The sequence below is a fragment of the Bufo bufo genome, chromosome 2, assembly GCF_905171765.1.
Source record: "Bufo bufo chromosome 2, aBufBuf1.1, whole genome shotgun sequence".
In the NCBI taxonomy this organism is placed as follows: domain Eukaryota; kingdom Metazoa; phylum Chordata; class Amphibia; order Anura; family Bufonidae; genus Bufo; species Bufo bufo.
Genome location: NC_053390.1, coordinates 319,397,616 through 319,414,839, shown reverse-complemented (window position 1 = coordinate 319,414,839; position 17,224 = coordinate 319,397,616).

Genomic DNA, 17,224 nt, shown 5'->3' with positions numbered 1-17,224 from the left:
ACAAGTAAATGGCTGGCCGAAGTAGAAGTAGAGTAAAAGGGGTAGGTGGGCCGTGCCCTGTTGGAGAGGCTTCCCCTGACAGTGTGAACAGGACGAACCTGTAACCTATGACAGAAAGAGGGTACACGAGCCTGCGGGACGTGACCGGGCGAGACCTGGACCGTGGATCGGAAGGACGATTTAGACAGGGAGACGTGGACAGGCTTGAGAGTAGAGGGCCTGAATGACAAAAACAGGCGTGGAGCGTGAAGGCAAGGCTGGATGACGTGACCGGCGAGGTACATGAAAGACGTAGAGCCTGGTGGAGTGCAGGAATGGAACATGGACGGAAAGGAGGCCTGGGTAATGTGAAACAGGCGTAGAACATGTGCGTAAAGGAGACCTGAGTAACGTAAACGGGTATAAAATATGTACGAAAAGGAGGCCTGAGTAACGTAAACAGGCGTGAAACATATACGAAATGGAGGCCTGAGTAACGTAAACAGGCGTGAAACATGTACGAAAAGGAGGCCTGAGTAACGTAAACAGGCGTGAAACGAATACGAAATGGAGGCCTGAGTAACGTAAACAGGCGTGAAACATATATGAAAAGGAAGCCCGAGTGACGAAAACAGGCGTGAGACATGTACGAACAGGAGGCCAGAGTAACGTAAACAGGCGTGAAACATGTACGAAAAGGAGACCTGGTAGCGTGAACAGGCGTGAACAGGCGTGAGACATGTACGAACGGGAGGCCTGAGTAACGTAAACAGGCGTGAAACATGTACGTAGAACATGTACGAAAGGAGGCATGAGCAACGTAAACAGGCGTGGAACATGTATGAAAAAGAGGCCTGGGTAACGTAACCAAAAAAAAAAAAAAAACATTCTCCTCAGCTCTCTCCCCCTTCTGCCGGCGAAATGGAGCCTCCGGCCCAGACGGATCGCCATGAGCGTGGGGCCTGGGGCAGGAGGAGGAAGGGATCCGAAGGTGGATGTGCCCTGAGAATGCTCCCGGAAGTGCTGGCAGCCGCACCGGGAGGGATGTGGGGGGCGGTGCGCGGTGAGCGGAATGGAGATCCCGCGGGATGACGGAGGTGGCCGGCCGGAGTGGTGCCGGCAAGTACATTGTCCTGGCAACGGGTGGTGGGCGGAAGTCCTGGAGGGTGAGGAGAGCGCAGCGGCGATGGCGGCTGCGATGCCGGGGAGCGCGTGGACCTGCGGCCAGGTAGGGAGATGGCATGGTACGGAAAGACTTACACAGACGGGAACCGGAAGTGACGACGTAGGACGAACGAACGGCACCGATAGCACCCACAATGGGAGGGGAAGGCTCAGAGAATTTTCAAGCCTCCGCCCCTCCCACAATTACAGGCTGTGAACAGCCTTAATATATATATATTGAGTTTCACTTTTTCACAATATATGGGATTGAACACTCAGATGGTATAGAAATGCAATGCTCTACGATAAACGGTTTCTACCGCAGACAACAAAACTGCGTGCAGATTCAGCGAAATTTGTATATATATTGATTTTCACTTTTTCCCAATATATCGGATTGAACATTCAGATGGTATAGAAATGCAATGCTCTTCGATAAACGGTTTCTGTCGCAGACCAAAAAAACTGGGTGCTGTTTTCACTGATATGCTTCCTATCTATGCCCTTGATAAACAGAATTTATTGCACAGATGTCTGAAGTCACTGCAGACACCTTCTATTAAGATAGCCAAAGAAGCAATTTTTTTTTGTAAATAAAAAAAAATAAAAGTGCAAATCTGCACTTTAAATTGCTGCCAACACACATAGTAGTCCTTAAAAGGACTTTTGGGTCTTTGAAACGTCTTTAAAATGAGTAATTTGCGATCAAATTCTCTCTGCACTCTCTGTCCCTTCGTAATAGCAGCTCTCCCTGACTCGCAATGAGCCGAACCCGCGTATAGCACCCGATAACGTGTTCTGGCCAGCCAATCACTGTAATGCCAGAAGAAAACATGGCTAATGGCATTACAGTGATGGCAATACTTACCAGCATGTTTATTGGCTGCTTAGAAGGCACCAATCGTGGGGGAGGAGACTCTAGCATGGAGCTCGAGCACATGTGGTACTCGGCCGAGCGATCGGATCTGCCGAGCATAGCGATGCTCGAGCCAAACCGGTACTCGGCCGAGCATGCTCGCTCATCACTATACAGCCACAAAATGGAATAATTTTAAAAGCATCCTAAAATCTAATTGTGAGAGGTACATACCTTATGGGAATAAAAAGTTAAGGAACAAGAAAAAAACTATGTGGACAAATAGAACTGTAAATAAAGCAATAAATGAAAAAAGGAAAAACATAGAATATGTAAAAAACTAATAAAAGCAGCCAAACTAGAGACCGAGAGATTTATTGCCAAAGAGAGCAAAACTAATCCTAAAATGTTCTTCAATGATATCAATGGTAAAAAGTATAAATCTGAAGGTGCTGGCCCTCTACAGAGAAATGAGGGGGGAGTTGCACAGACCGATGAGGAGAAAGAAAAGCTATTAAATATTTTTTTCTCCACTGTATTCACTGAGGAAAATAAACTGCTAGATGAAATGCAGAATGTAAAAGTAAATTCCCCATTAAAAGTGCCCTGTCTGACCCAGGAAGAAGTACAGCGGCGTCTTAAAAAGATTAAAATAGACAAATTGCCAGGACCAGATGTCATACACACCCGTATTCTAAGAGAATTAAGTAATATCATAGCCAGACTCTTATTTCTGATATTTAAGGACTCTATACTGACAGGGAGTGTTTCACAGGTTTGGCGCTTAGCAAATGTGGTCCCAATATTCAAAAAGGGTTAAAAAACTGAGCCCGTAAAATATATGTCGTTAAGTTTAACATCTGTTGTGGGTAAACAGTTTGAAGGTTTTCTAAGAGATGCTATCTTGGAGTACCTCAATGAAAATAAGCAAATAACGCCATATCAGCATGGCTTCATGAGGGATCGGTCATGTCAAACTGATTTAATCAGTTTCTATGAGTAGGTAAGTTCAAGACTTGACAGCAGCGAATCAATGAATGTCGTATATCTGGACTTCTCCAAACCATTTGACACTGTAACGCATGAAAGATTTGTATATAAAATGAGAATACTTGGACTGGGAGAAAATGTCTACAGGGAGTGCAGAATTATTAGGCAAGTTGTATTTTTGAGGATTAATTTTATTATTGAACAACAACCATGTTCTCAATGAACCCAAAAAAACTCATTAATATCAAAGCTGAATATTTTTGGAAGTAGTTTTTAGTTTGTTTTTAGTTTTAGCTATTTTAGGGGGATATCTGTGTGTGCAGGTGACTATTACTGTGTATAATTATTAGGCAACTTAACAAAAAACAAATATATACCCATTTCAATTATTTATTTTTACCAGTGAAACCAATATAACATCTCAACATTCACAAATATACATTTCTGACATTCAAAAACAAAACAAAAACAAATCAGTGACCAATATAGCCACCTTTCTTTGCAAGGACACTCAAAAGCCTGCCATCCATGGATTCTGTCAGTGTTTTGATCTGTTCACCATCAACATTGCGTGCAGCAGCAACCACAGCCTCCCAGACACTGTTCAGAGAGGTGTACTGTTTTCCCTCCTTGTAAATCTCACATTTGATGATGGACCACAGGTTCTCAATGGGGTTCAGATCAGGTGAACAAGGAGGCCATGTCATTAGATTTTCTTCTTTTATACCCTTTCTTGCCAGCCACTCTGTGGAGTACTTGGACGCATGTGATGGAGCATTGTCCTGCATGAAAATCATGTTTTTCTTGAAGGATGCAGACTTCTTCCTGTACCACTGCTTGAAGAAGGTGTCTTCCAGAAACTGGCAGTAGGACTGGGAGTTGAGCTTGACTCCATCCTCAACCCGAAAAGGCCCCACAAGCTCATCTTTGATGATACCAGCCCAAACCAGTACTCCTCCTCCACCTTGCTGGCGTCTGAGTTGGACTGGAGCTCTCTGCCCTTTACCAATCCAGACACGGGCCCATCCATCTGGCCCATCAAGACTCACTCTCATTTCATCAGTCCATAAAACCTTAGAAAAATCAGTCTTGAGATATTTCTTGGCCCAGTCTTGACGTTTCAGCTTGTGTGTCTTGTTCAGTGGTGGTCGTCTTTCAGCCTTTCTTACCTTGGCCATGTCTCTGAGTATTGCACACCTTGTGCTTTTGGGCACTCCAGTGATGTTGCAGCTCTGAAATATGGCCAAACTGGTGGCAAGTGGCATCTTGGCAGCTGCACGCTTGACTTTTCTCAGTTCATGGGCAGTTATTTTGCGCCTTGGTTTTTCCACACGCTTCTTGCGACCCTGTTGACTATTTTGAATGAAACGCTTGATTGTTCGATGATCACGCTTCAGAAGCTTTGCAATTTTAAGAGTGCTGCATCCCTCTGCAAGATATCTCACTATTTTTGACTTTTCTGAGCCTGTCAAGTCCTTCTTTTGACCCATTTTTCCAAAGGAAAGGAAGTTGCCTAATAATTATGCACACCTAATATAGGGTGTTGATGTCATTAGACCACACCCTTCTCATTACAGAGATGCACATCACCTAATATGCTTAATTGGTAGTAGGCTTTCGAGCCTATACAGCTTGGAGTAAGACAACATGCATAAAGAGGATGATGTGGTCAAAATACTCATTTGCCTAATAATTCTGCACGCAGTGTATATGTAGGTAAGTAACTGGCTCAGTAATAGAAAACAGAGGGTGGTTATTAATTGTACACACTCAGATTGGGTCACTGTCACTAGTGAAGTACCTCAGGGGTCAGTATTGGGCCCTATTCTCTTCAATATATTCATTAATGATCTTGTAGAAAGCTTGCAGAGTAAATGATCCATTTTTGCAGATGACACTAAACTGTGTAAAGTAATTAACATGGAAGATGACAGTATACTGCGACAGAGGAATCTGGATAGATTGGAGGCTTGGGCAGATAAATGGCAGATGAGGTTTAACACTGACAAATGTAAGGTTATGCATATGGGAAGGAATAATGCAAGTCACCCGCACATACTAAATGGTAAAACACTGGGTAACACTGACATGGGAAAGGACCTAGGAATTTTAGTGAACAGCAAACTAATCAAAAAGGGGCATAGATGCCCGTGATGAGAACATAGTCCTACCACTTTACAAATCACTAGTCAGACCACATATGGAGTACTGTGTACAGTTCTGGGCTCCTGTGAACAAGGCAGACATAGCAGAGATGGAGAGGGTTCAGAGGAGGGCAATTAAAGTAATAATTGGAATAGGGGGGCTACAGTACCCTGAAAGATTATTAAAATTAGGGTTATTTAGGGTTATAAAGAAGACTGAGGGGTGATCTAATAACTATATATAAATATATCAGCGGTCAGTACAGAGATCTCTCCCATCATCTATTTATCCCCAGGACTGTGACTGTAACAAGGAGAATATAGAAATACACAAAAAAGAGGATTACGGTACAGTTTGAGCTTTCTGGTCCTGAAGATGGACCAGGTAACACAAAAAAGTACCTAAAGCAGAGGCTAGCAGAGGCGCCAAGGGGTGGAAGTGAATTTGGAAGTGGTGTGTGTAACAGGAGTTATACCCATCCAAAACTATGGATAGGGAAAGGCAGCACAAGTATTTCGGTGGGTCAGAGAATACCCTTGCCCACTGTGGAGAAATAGAGGCGGTGTGGAGAGGAAAAAAGGGTGGGGAAGAGGAAGGAGGAACCCTTCACACCCGTTGAAAGAAACACATACTACGCACCAAATCCCTTAATCACTTATTCGTGATGAGGTCTAGAGTCCTGGTCTAGACTGGTCTTATCATCCCTTTAAGCACTCCTGAAGAAGAGGGCTTCAGACCCTCGAAACGCATTGAGCCATGTATTATTAAAGTGATTGACCAGAAGCCACCTGTGTAGGCTGCGTTCAGTCATTTATATTTCTACATGCGACCCTGGCCAGGGGGGGAAATAGTCCCAGGTGTCTTGAGTTTATCCTGGTGACTACCCCCCCTGTGAAGTAAGTGCATTTGATTTTATAATCTCCATCTTTAACATCACCATTGGAGGAATTGTTTTTTAAACACTAAGCTCTTATCCTTTATTAGACCCAGGTGAAGGTCTTTTTATACAAAAAGAATTGAATATAATCCTCATCACGAATAAGTGATTAAGGGATTTGGCGCCTAGTACGTGTTTCTTCTTCCTTTCAACGGGTGTGAAGGGTTCCTCCTTCCTCTTCCCCACCCTTTTTTCCTCTCCACACCGCCACTGTAACAAGGAGACATCCTCTGCGTCTCGAGGAAAGAAGGTTTGTACACAAACATAGAAGAGGATTCTTTTTGGTAAGAGCAGTGAGACTATGGAACTCTCTGCCTGAGGAGGTGGTGATGGTGAGTTCACTAAAAGAGTTCAAGAGGGTCCTGGATGTATTTCTGGAGTGTAATAATATTACAGGCTATAGCTACTAGAGATGGGTTGTTGATTCAGGGAGTTATTCTGATTGCCTGATTGGAGTCAGGGATAAATTTTTCCCCTTAAGTGGGGAAAATTGGCTTCTACATCACATTTTTTTTTTCCTTCCTCTGGATCAACTTGCAGGATAACAGGTCGAACTGGATGGACAGATGTCTTTTCTCGGCCTTATAAACTATGTTACTATGTTACTATGCAATGGAGAAAAACCTGCTAGAGCATAACTTTTTTAAATTTAAATTCTTTTTTTATTAAGGAATAATATTTGCATACAAAATAAACCTCAAAATAATCATTTCCATTTTCTTTAACCTTACCCCCCTCCATTTTGCGATGTGTCTCCCTCCCTGCCGACAACCAAGTCGGAACGGGGGTAATGAAAAGGTTGAGGCAGGAATCTTTAAGATTTTCATTCTCCCCAAATCATAAACCATCTATCCCCGGCATTTCCTTGTTTATATAAGATTTTTTAATAGTGTTTAATCTTATTATCAAGATTTAGCCAAGTATCTATACTAGGAGCATTAGATTAAAATCAAGCCCGTGCAATCAAGAGTCTTGCCAAAAACATTATCTTTAGCAGAAGAATCCTTTTATATTTATGGCACCCAACCTTGGATAGATCAATCAAAATCCAGGACTCTACAGTAAATGGTATCGCCACTTTAACTTTTTGAGTAGTATAATTATGTTTTACCCTCCAATGTCCATTTAATTCTGTATAGGTCCAAAACATATGTAAATGATTGGCCTCAGGTGTATCACACCGTGGACAGTTGGAAGTGTTTCTCAAACCCCATTTATTAAGCAACAAAGGTGTAATATAAATTCTGTGTAGAATATTAAATTGAACCAATATGTGAGTAAAATTATCAGAAACTAATGCCACATTCCCCAGTAAATTATCTCAATCATCCAATTGAATCATTGGACAATACTTTTTCTAAGCTTTTTGCCCAGGGGACTGTAATTAACCACCTCAGCCCCCAGTGCTTAAACACCCTGAAAGACCAGGCCACTTTTTACACTTCTGACCTACACTACTTTCACCGTTTATTGCTCGGTCATGCAACTTACCACCCAAATGAATTTTACCTCCTTTTCTTCTCACTAATAGAGCTTTCATTTGGTGGTATTTCATTGCTGCTGACATTTTTACTTTTTTTGTTATTAATCGAAATTTAACGATTTTTTTGCAAAAGAATGACATTTTTCACTTTCAGTTGTCAAATTTTGCAAAAAAAACGACATCCATATAGAAATTTTGCTCTAAATTTATAGTTCTACATGTCTTTGATAAAAAAAAAATGTTTTAGTAAAAAAAAAATGGTTTGGGTAAAAGTTATAGCGTTTACAAACTATGGTACAAAAATGTGAATTTCCGCTTTTTGAAGCAGCTCTGACTTTCTGAGCACCTGTCATGTTTCCTGAGGTTCTACAATGCCCAGACAGTACAAACACCCCACAAATGACCCCATTTCGGAAAGTACACACCCTAAGGTATTCGCTGATGGGCATAGTGAGTTCATAGAACTTTTTATTTTTTGTCACAAGTTAGCGGAAAATGATGATTTTTTTTTTTTTTTTTTTTTTTCTTACAAAGTCTCATATTCCACTAACTTGTGACAAAAAATAAAAACTTCTATGAACTCACTATGCCCATCACGAAATACCTTGGGGTCTCTTCTTTCCAAAATGGGGTCACTTGTGGGGTAGTTATACTGCCCTGGCATTCTAGGGGCCCAAATGTGTGGTAAGGAGTTTGAAATCAAATTCAGAAAAAAATGCCCTGTGAAATCCGAAAGGTGCTCTTTGGAATATGGGCCCCTTTGCCCACCTAAGCTGCAAAAAAGTGTCACACATCTGGTATCTCCGTACTCAGGAGAAGGTGGGGAATGTGTTTTGGGGTGTTATTTTATATATACCCATGCTGGGTGAGAGAAATATCTTGGCAAAAGACAACTTTTCCCATTTTTTTATACAAAGTTGGCATTTGACCAAGATATTTATCTCACCCAGCATGGGTATATGTAAAAAGACACCCCAAAACACATTCCTCAACTTCTCCTGAGTACGGAGATACCAGATGTGTGACACTTTTTTGCAGCCTAGGTGGGCAAAGGGGCCCATATTCCAAAGAGCACCTTTCGGATTTCACTGGTCATTTTTTTCTGAATTTGATTTCAAACTCCTTACCACACATTTGGGCCCCTAGAATGCCAGGGCAGTATAACTACCCCACAAGTGACCCCATTTTGGAAAGAAGACACCCCAAGGTATTCTGTGAGGGGCATGGAGAGTTCCTAGAATTTTTTATTTTTTGTCACAAGTTAGTGGAAAATGATGATTTTTTTTAATTTATTTTTTTCATACAAAGTCTCATATTCCACTAACTTGTGACAAAAAATAAAAACTTCTATAAACTCACTATGCCCATCACGAAATACCTTGGGGTCTCTTCTTTCCAAAATGGGGTCACTTGTGGGGTAGTTATACTGCCCTGGCATTCTAGGGGCCCAAATGTGTGGTAAGGAGTTTGAAATCAAATTCAGAAAAAAATGACCTGTGAAATCCGAAAGGTGCTCTTTGGAATATGGGCCCCTTTGCCCACCTAGGCTGCAAAAAAGTGTCACACATCTGGTATCTCCGTACTCAGGAGAAGGTGGGGAATGTGTTTTGGAGTGTTATTTTATATATACCCATGCTGGGTGAGAGAAATATCTTGGCAAAATACAACTTTTCCCATTTTTTTATACAAAGTTGGCATTTGACCAAGATATTTATCTCACCCAGCATGGGTATATGTAAAAAGACACCCCAAAACACATTCCTCAACTTCTCCTGAGTACGGAGATACCAGATGTGTGACACTTTTTTGCAGCCTAGGTGGGCAAAGGGGCCCATATTCCAAAGAGCACCTTTCGGATTTCACAGGTCTTTTTTTCTGAATTTGATTTCAAACTCCTTACCACACATTTGGGCCCCTAGAATGCCAGGGCAGTATAACTACCCCACAAGTGACCCCATTTTGGAAAGAAGACACCCCAAGGTATTCCGTGAGGGGCATGGAGAGTTTCTAGAATTTTTTATTTTTTGTCACAAGTTAGTGGAAAATGATGATTTTTTTTTTTTTTTTTTTCATACAAATTCTCATATTCCACTAACTTGTGACAAAAAATAAAAACTTCCATGAACTCACTATGCCCATCAGCGAATACCTTGTGGTCTCTTCTTTCCAAAATGGGGTCACTTGTGGGGTAGTTATACTGCCCTGGCATTCTAGGGGCCCAAATGTGTGGTAAGGAGTTTGAAATCAAATTCAGTAAAAAATGACCTGTGAAATCCGAAAGGTGCTCTTTGGAATGTGGGCCTCTTTGCCCACCTAGGCTGCAAAAAAGTGTCACACATCTGGTATCGCCGTACTCAGGAGAAGTTGAGGAATGTGTTTTGGGGTGTCTTTTTACATATACCCATGCTGGGTGAGATAAATATCTTGGTCAAATGCCAACTTTGTATAAAATAATGGGAAAAGTTGTCTTTTGCCAAGATATTTCTCTCACCCAGCATGGGTATATATAAAATGACACCCCAAAACACATTCCCCACCTTCTCCTGAGTACGGAGATACCAGATGTGTGACACTTTTTTGCAGCCTAGGTGGGCAAAGGGGCCCATATTCCAAAGAGCACCTTTCGGATTTCACAGGTCATTTTTTTCAGAATTTGATTTCAAACTCCTTACCACACATTTGGGCCCCTAGAATGCCAGGGCAGTATAACTACCCCACAAGTGACCCCATTTTGGAAAGAAGAGACCCCAAGGTATTCGCTGATGGGCATAGTGAGTTCATGGAAATTTTTATTTTTTGTCACAAGTTAGTGGAATATGAGACTTTGTATGAAAAAAAATAAAATAAAAAAAAATCATCATTTTCCACTAACTTGTGACAAAAAATAAAAAATTCTAGGAACTTGCCAACGGAATACCTTGGGGTGTCTTCTTTCCAAAATGGGGTCACTTGTGGGGTAGTTATACTGCCCTGGCATTTTCCAGGGGCCCTAATGTCTGGTAAGTAGGTAAATGACCTGTGAAATCCGAAAGGTGCTCTTTGGAATGTGGGCCCCTTTGCCCACCTAGGCTGCAAAAAAGTGTCACACATCTGGTATCTCCGTACTCAGGAGAAGGTGGGGAATGTGTTTTGGGGTGTCATTTTACATATACCCATGCTGGGTGAGAGAAATATCTTGGCAAAAGACAACTTTTCCCATTATTTTATACAAAGTTGGCATTTGACCAAGATATTTATCTCACCCAGCATGGGTATATGTAAAAAGACACCCCAAAACACATTCCTCAACTTCTCCTGAGTACGGCGATACCAGATGTGTGACACTTTTTTGCAGCCTAGGTGGGCAAAGGGGCCCAAATTCCTTTTAGGAGGGCATTTTTAGACATTTGGATACCAGACTTCTTCTCACGCTTTGGGGCCCCTAAAATGCCAGGGCAGTATAAATACCCCACATGTGACCCCATTTTGGAAAGAAGACACCCCAAGGTATTTAATGAAGGGCATGGCGAGTTCATTGAAAAAAAAATTTTTTGGCACAAGTTAGCGGAAATTGATTTTTTTGATTTTGTTCTCACAAAGTCTCCCTTTCCGCTAACTTGGGACAAAAATTTCAATCTTTCATGGACTCAATATGCCCCTCAGCGAATACCTTGGGGTGTCTTCTTTCCAAAATGGTGTTATTTGTGGGGTGTTTGTACTGCCCTGGCATTTGAGGGTCTCCGCAATCATTACATGTATGCCCAGCATTAGGAGTTTCTGCTATTCTCCTTATATTGAGCATACGGGTAATGAGATTTTTTTTTTCCGTTCAGCCTCTGGGCTGAAAGAAAAAAATGAACGGCACAGATTTCTTCATTCGCATCGATCAATGTGGATGAAAAAATCTCTGCCAAAAAAAGAAAAAGGAGGGGAAAGGCGTCTGCCAGGACATAGGAGCTCCGCCCAACATCCATACCCACTTCAGCTCGTATGCCCTGGCAAACCAGATTTCTCCATTCACATCAATCGATGTGGATGAATAAATCATTGCCGGGATTTTTTTTTTTATATATACAAAGTGTTTGCCAAAGTATATGAACACCGCCACCTCCTCAGCTCATATGCCTCGGCAAACATATCTTTTACTGCAGAGGAGAAATCTCGTCTTGCAGCGCCGCATACACCGACTTGCGTGTAATCTGACAGCAGCGCAATGCTTCTGTCCGAATGCACATCAGTGCTGCAGCTGGTCGATCGGTTGGTCCACCTGGAAGGTAAAAAAAACAAAACAAAAAAGAAAAAACCAGGCCGCAAAGCAATAACTTTATTAACTGTTGAACAGAACATAGAAACTTTTTTTAAACTTTTTTAACTGAACGTTTAACTTTTTTACTTACCGGTATTTTTTTTTTTGTTTAGTTTTTTTTACCTTTATAGAGCAAACCTCTCCTTCCCCATGGGACAATGTGCAAAGCGCAAATCGCCCAAAGATGTGGCGAAGTACGTTATGCACTTTATCCCAGGTGAAAGGAGAGGTTTGCAGCAGCTGTGAGAGAAAGGGCCCTAATAGCCCTGTGTGCCTGTCCTGGTGAGATGTGATCCCTATGCTAGGTGTACCTGTGTGTGGTACTTCCGGAAACACTCACCATAGCATAGGGCAGGGTGGTCCGGACAGTCAGGACAGAAATAGCGGGTGTCACGCCTTATTCCACTCCTGCTACAGACACGACATTTTTTTCGGGGTGGCGGTTGGGTTGAGGTACCAGCAACGACACTGGGGAAATGTCGCTCGTGTAGACGGCTAACTACACTGGTGGATGGGGCCACGGAACCTCCCGGATAAATGAGGTTCTCGATGATCTCTTCCTGGAATTTGAGGAAGGATCCTGTTCTCCCAGCCTTACTGTAGAGAACAAAACTATTATAGGCAGCCAATTGAATTAAATATACAGACACCTTCTTATACCAGCGTCTGGTTCTGCGGGAAACTAAATAGGGAGCCAACATCTGGTCATTGAAGTCCACCCCTCCCATGAGCGCATTATAGTCGTGGACTGAGAGGGGCTTTTCAATGACACGGGTTGCCCTTTCAATTTGGATTGTCGTGTCTGCGTGAATGGAGGAGAGCATGTAAACGTCACGCTTGTCTCTCCATTTCACCGCGAGCAGTTCTTCGTTACACAAGGCAGCCCTCTCCCCCCTTGCAAGACGGGTGGTTACAAGCCGTTGGGGGAAGCCCACGCGACTAGTTCGCGCGGTGCCACAGGCGCAAATCCGTTCTAGAAACAAATGCCTAAAGAGGGCCACACTTGTGTAAAAATTGTCCACATAAAGATGGTACCCCTTGCCGAATAAGGGTGACACCAAGTCCCAGACTGTCTTCCCACTGCTCCCCAGGTAGTCAGGGCAACCGACCGGCTCCAGGGTCTGATCTTTTCCCTCATAGATCCGAAATTTGTGGGTATAGCCTGTGGCCCTTTCACAGAGCTTATACAATTTGACCCCATACCGGGCACGCTTGCTTGGGATGTATTGTTTGAAGCCAAGGCGCCCGGTAAAATGTATTAGGGACTCGTCTACGCAGATGTTTTGCTCGGGGGTATACAAATCTGCAAATTTCTGGTTGAAATGGTCTATGAGGGGCCGAATTTTGTGGAGCCGGTCAAAAGCTGGGTGGCCTCTGGGACGGGAGGTGGTGTTGTCGCTAAAGTGCAGGAAACGCAGGATGGTCTCAAATCGTGTCCTGGACATAGCAGCAGAGAACATGGGCATGTGATGAATCGGGTTCGTGGACCAATATGACCGCAATTCATGCTTTTTAGTTAGACCCATGTTGAGGAGAAGGCCCAGAAAAATTTTAAGTTCGGAAACTTGGACTGGTTTCCACCGGAAAGACTGGGCATAAGAGCTTCCCGGGTTGGCGGATATAAATTGTGTGGCATACCGGTTTGTCTCTGCCACGACTAAGTCCAAGAGCTCCGCAGTCAAGAACAGCTCAAAAAATCCCAGGGCCGAACCGATTTGAGCCGTCTCAACCCGAACTCCAGACTGGGCGGTGAAAGGGGGAACTACAGGTGCGGCTGAAGTTGGTGACTGCCAATCAGGGTTTGCCAGCACCTCAGGGATTCTAGGGGCTCTACGGGCCTGTCTGCGCGGTGGCTGCGACGGGGTAACTAGTGCACGTGCCACCGTACCAGCTTCAACTGCCCTTCTGGTGCTCGCCACGTCACCATGTTGTACGGCAGTGCTGGTACTAGGTCCAGGAAGGGCTGCGCTGCTGGTGTATGCCTCACCACGTGATCCGGCAGCGACAGCCCCACTCTGCTGCTCTTGAAGCGGATCCTGCATAACCTGTGGTCTAGCGACACGGGGCCGGGTACGCCTGGTGCTGCCAGGGACCTCCACCTCCTCGTCCGAACTTTGGGTCAGAGAGCCACTGCTTTCCACAGGTTCATATTCTGACCCGCTAGATTCGTCAGATGAGGGTTCCCACTCCTCATCCGACTGGGTCAGAATCCTGTAGGCCTCTTCAGAAGAATACCCCCTGTTTGACATTTTGGACTACTAAATTTAGGGGTATTCCCTGAGACTACCCAAGAAAAAAAGCAAGCCTGTCTTACAAAGGGGAGGCTAGCGAAGTACCGGAGGCCGCTGCGGTTGATAAAAAATATCAAAACTGATTTTTTTATCGCCGCAGTGCGTGTAAAGTGAATGTGCAGTGATCAAAAAACAATTTTTTTTTTGTCACTGCGGTGGGGCGGGCGTGGGTGAACGCACGTGTGGGCGACCGATCAGGCCTGATCGGGCAAACACTGCGTTTTGAGTGGAGGGCGAGCTAAGGTGACACTAATACTATTATAGATCTGACCGTGATCAGTTTTGATCACTTACAGATACTATAAAAGTACAAATGCTGATTAGCGATACGCTAAACAGCGAATAAAAGTGACTGCGGTGCGGTGGGCTGGGCGCTAACTGACGCTAACTACCTAACCAAGGGGCCTAAACTATCCCTAAAACCTAACAGCCAATACTAGTGAAAAAAAAAAGTGACAGTTTACACTGATCACTTTTTGTCTTTCACTAAGTGATTGACAGGGGGCGATCAAGGGGTTAATTAGGATGATGGGGGTGATGGAAGGTGATCAGGGGCTAAGGTGTAGTGTTGGTGGGTACTCACAGTGATCTCTGCTTCTCTGCTGGATCCAACCGACGAAAAGGACCAGCAGAGAAGCAGAGAAGCCATATAACAGATCATATTTACTAATATGATCTGTTATCTGGCTTCTGATTTGATTTTTTGAAAATCGCCAGCCTGCCAGCCAATGATCGTTGCTGGCAGGCTGGTGACGAAATACTTCTTTAACTTTTGCCGGCCCGCGATGCGCATGCGCGGGCCGGCAATGCACGAAATCTCGCGTCTCGCGAGAGGACGCACCGGCGCGTCCACCCAGAACAACAGGACCGCCGCAAAGACGCAATCCTGCGTACGGCGGTCCTGAGGAGGTTAAAAAAATCGTGCTTTAAGTAAATCTTTATAACATTGAGAAATCTTAACCCTCTGTGCCGGCTTTGCTATCAAATCATGCAAAAATCTGAAAGTATCAATATCAAAAAGCGATTTTTCTTTTTTACTAGAAAGTGCCGAGCGTAACTGAAAATAACAAAACCAAGATAAATTAGAAATATTTTCTCTTTGTGCTAACTCCAAAACAGAAAAAATATAACCATTTCCAACCACCTGTGCAAGATACCTAACATTATTGTTTTGCCAATACTGATCTCCAGCCAATTCATCTAGGGCCTGCAGATAATAGTTATGCCAGAGAGGCGTACAGCAAAGAGATCCCTTTATCCCCAACCAATCTCTATTAGTACTCTAGGATTTAACAAGTAACTTCGCAACAACTCTGTAATCCTGTTGGGGGTTAATTAACTGGCTAGATTCCAATAAGGAAAAAATATTATTATATGGCGACCTCTTCACCAAAGTTCTACAAAGTGGACTTTTCTCCCATTCTTGGTACAACCATAATGTGATGCCATACAATAGCCTTTAAAATAAAAATTCTCCAATTTAAGCCTTACTCCCTTTCTCCCCCAGAGTAGATCATTGATGATTCTCTCGATCAGTTTAAAAAAACTTATCTTTAATCCATACTGGGGAATTCCTGAGGGTATACAATAATTGGGGCAAAATCACCATCTTCACCAAAGATATTCTATTGGCTCTATATAACAGGAGTCGTAGCCATGTCTTTATTTTAGATTTCAATTTGGTTATCAATGGGACCAAATTCAACTGTTGAATCTTAACAGAAATAGTAATGCCCAGATATTCAAATGAATCAGAGATATGCAAATTACTAAGCAACTCCTCAGTAAAGGGTTGTAATCTATCCAGGGGCATAAGAATAGTTTTAGACCAATTAAAATCAAGACCCGAAACCTCACCAAAGGAATTAACAACTCGATTAACCCTCAGAAGTGTGGAATTAGTATGTTGTATATAAAATAAAATATCATCAGCATGTATAGAATATACAATCTTCTATGCCCAATGTCCCAAAACCTTCAATCATAGGGTCTTGCCTAACTCTAACAGCAAGGGGCTCAATATAAATATCAAATAATAATGGGGATAATGGGCATCCTTGGCGAGTGCCCCTCCCCAAAGAAATACACCTAGTAAGCATCCTATTAATATTCAGCCTCACCCTAGAGGATTTATACAGAAGCTTAACCATATTTATAAACTTACTTCCAAATCCCATCTTCTCCAAGACCTTCCAGAGGAATCTCCACTCCACCCTGTCAAAGGCCTTAGAAGCATCCAAAAGACAGGATTAAGCAAGGCGAGACCCCCCCCCCCCCCCCCCCCCCGAGGACTGAATATTGGTAAAAAGGCGGTGTAAATTATAATGAGTACCCTTGCTAGGAATAAACACATTTTGGTCAGGGTGTATAATAGATGAAATAACCTTAGACAACATAGTAGTAAGAATCTTTGAGAAAAGCTTAACATCCCAAATCTAAGGGATCTTTTCCTTTTTTCAATATTAACACTACTACAGCCTCTGTCATTGATTCCGGAAGACTACCCTCCTCTATTGCCTCAATAAATACCTTCAGAAGATGGGGGAAGACGGGGCGGAGCTAGCGCCAGATGAGGATGGTGGTGTGTGTCTGAGCTCCGTCTAACAAGCATCTCTTTACCGCAGCCTACGTTTGCTACACCGGCTAGGAAATGGTGAAAATAGGCAACCCGAGACAAGGGCAACCTCTGCATCACCCGAAGCCACCCGTCACAACCGGTGACATGGATAAATTCATTAAAAAAGCGGCGGCCATACATGTTGCTAAAGAATCCAAAATGGCGCCGGCGGCCGCCCCGGATGATGAAATCCAGGACCTCACTGAAAGAGATAGCGATTCGGATGATACTGGAAGCCGCCCAAATCTTCCTATCTCAAGAAAATACCTGAAGTCAGTCCTAACCAAAGCCTTGGAACCGCTGGTAAGTGAAGTTTCCTCCTTGCGACAGGATATCAGGCACATTGGGGGAAGGGTGGAAGATCTCGAAACCGCACATACCGCAATGCTAGATTTCCAATTGGCTGCTTCTAATAGCCTACAAGCGGTGCAGACCCACCTAAATTCCATGTATGCTGCCCTGGAAGACCAAGAGAAT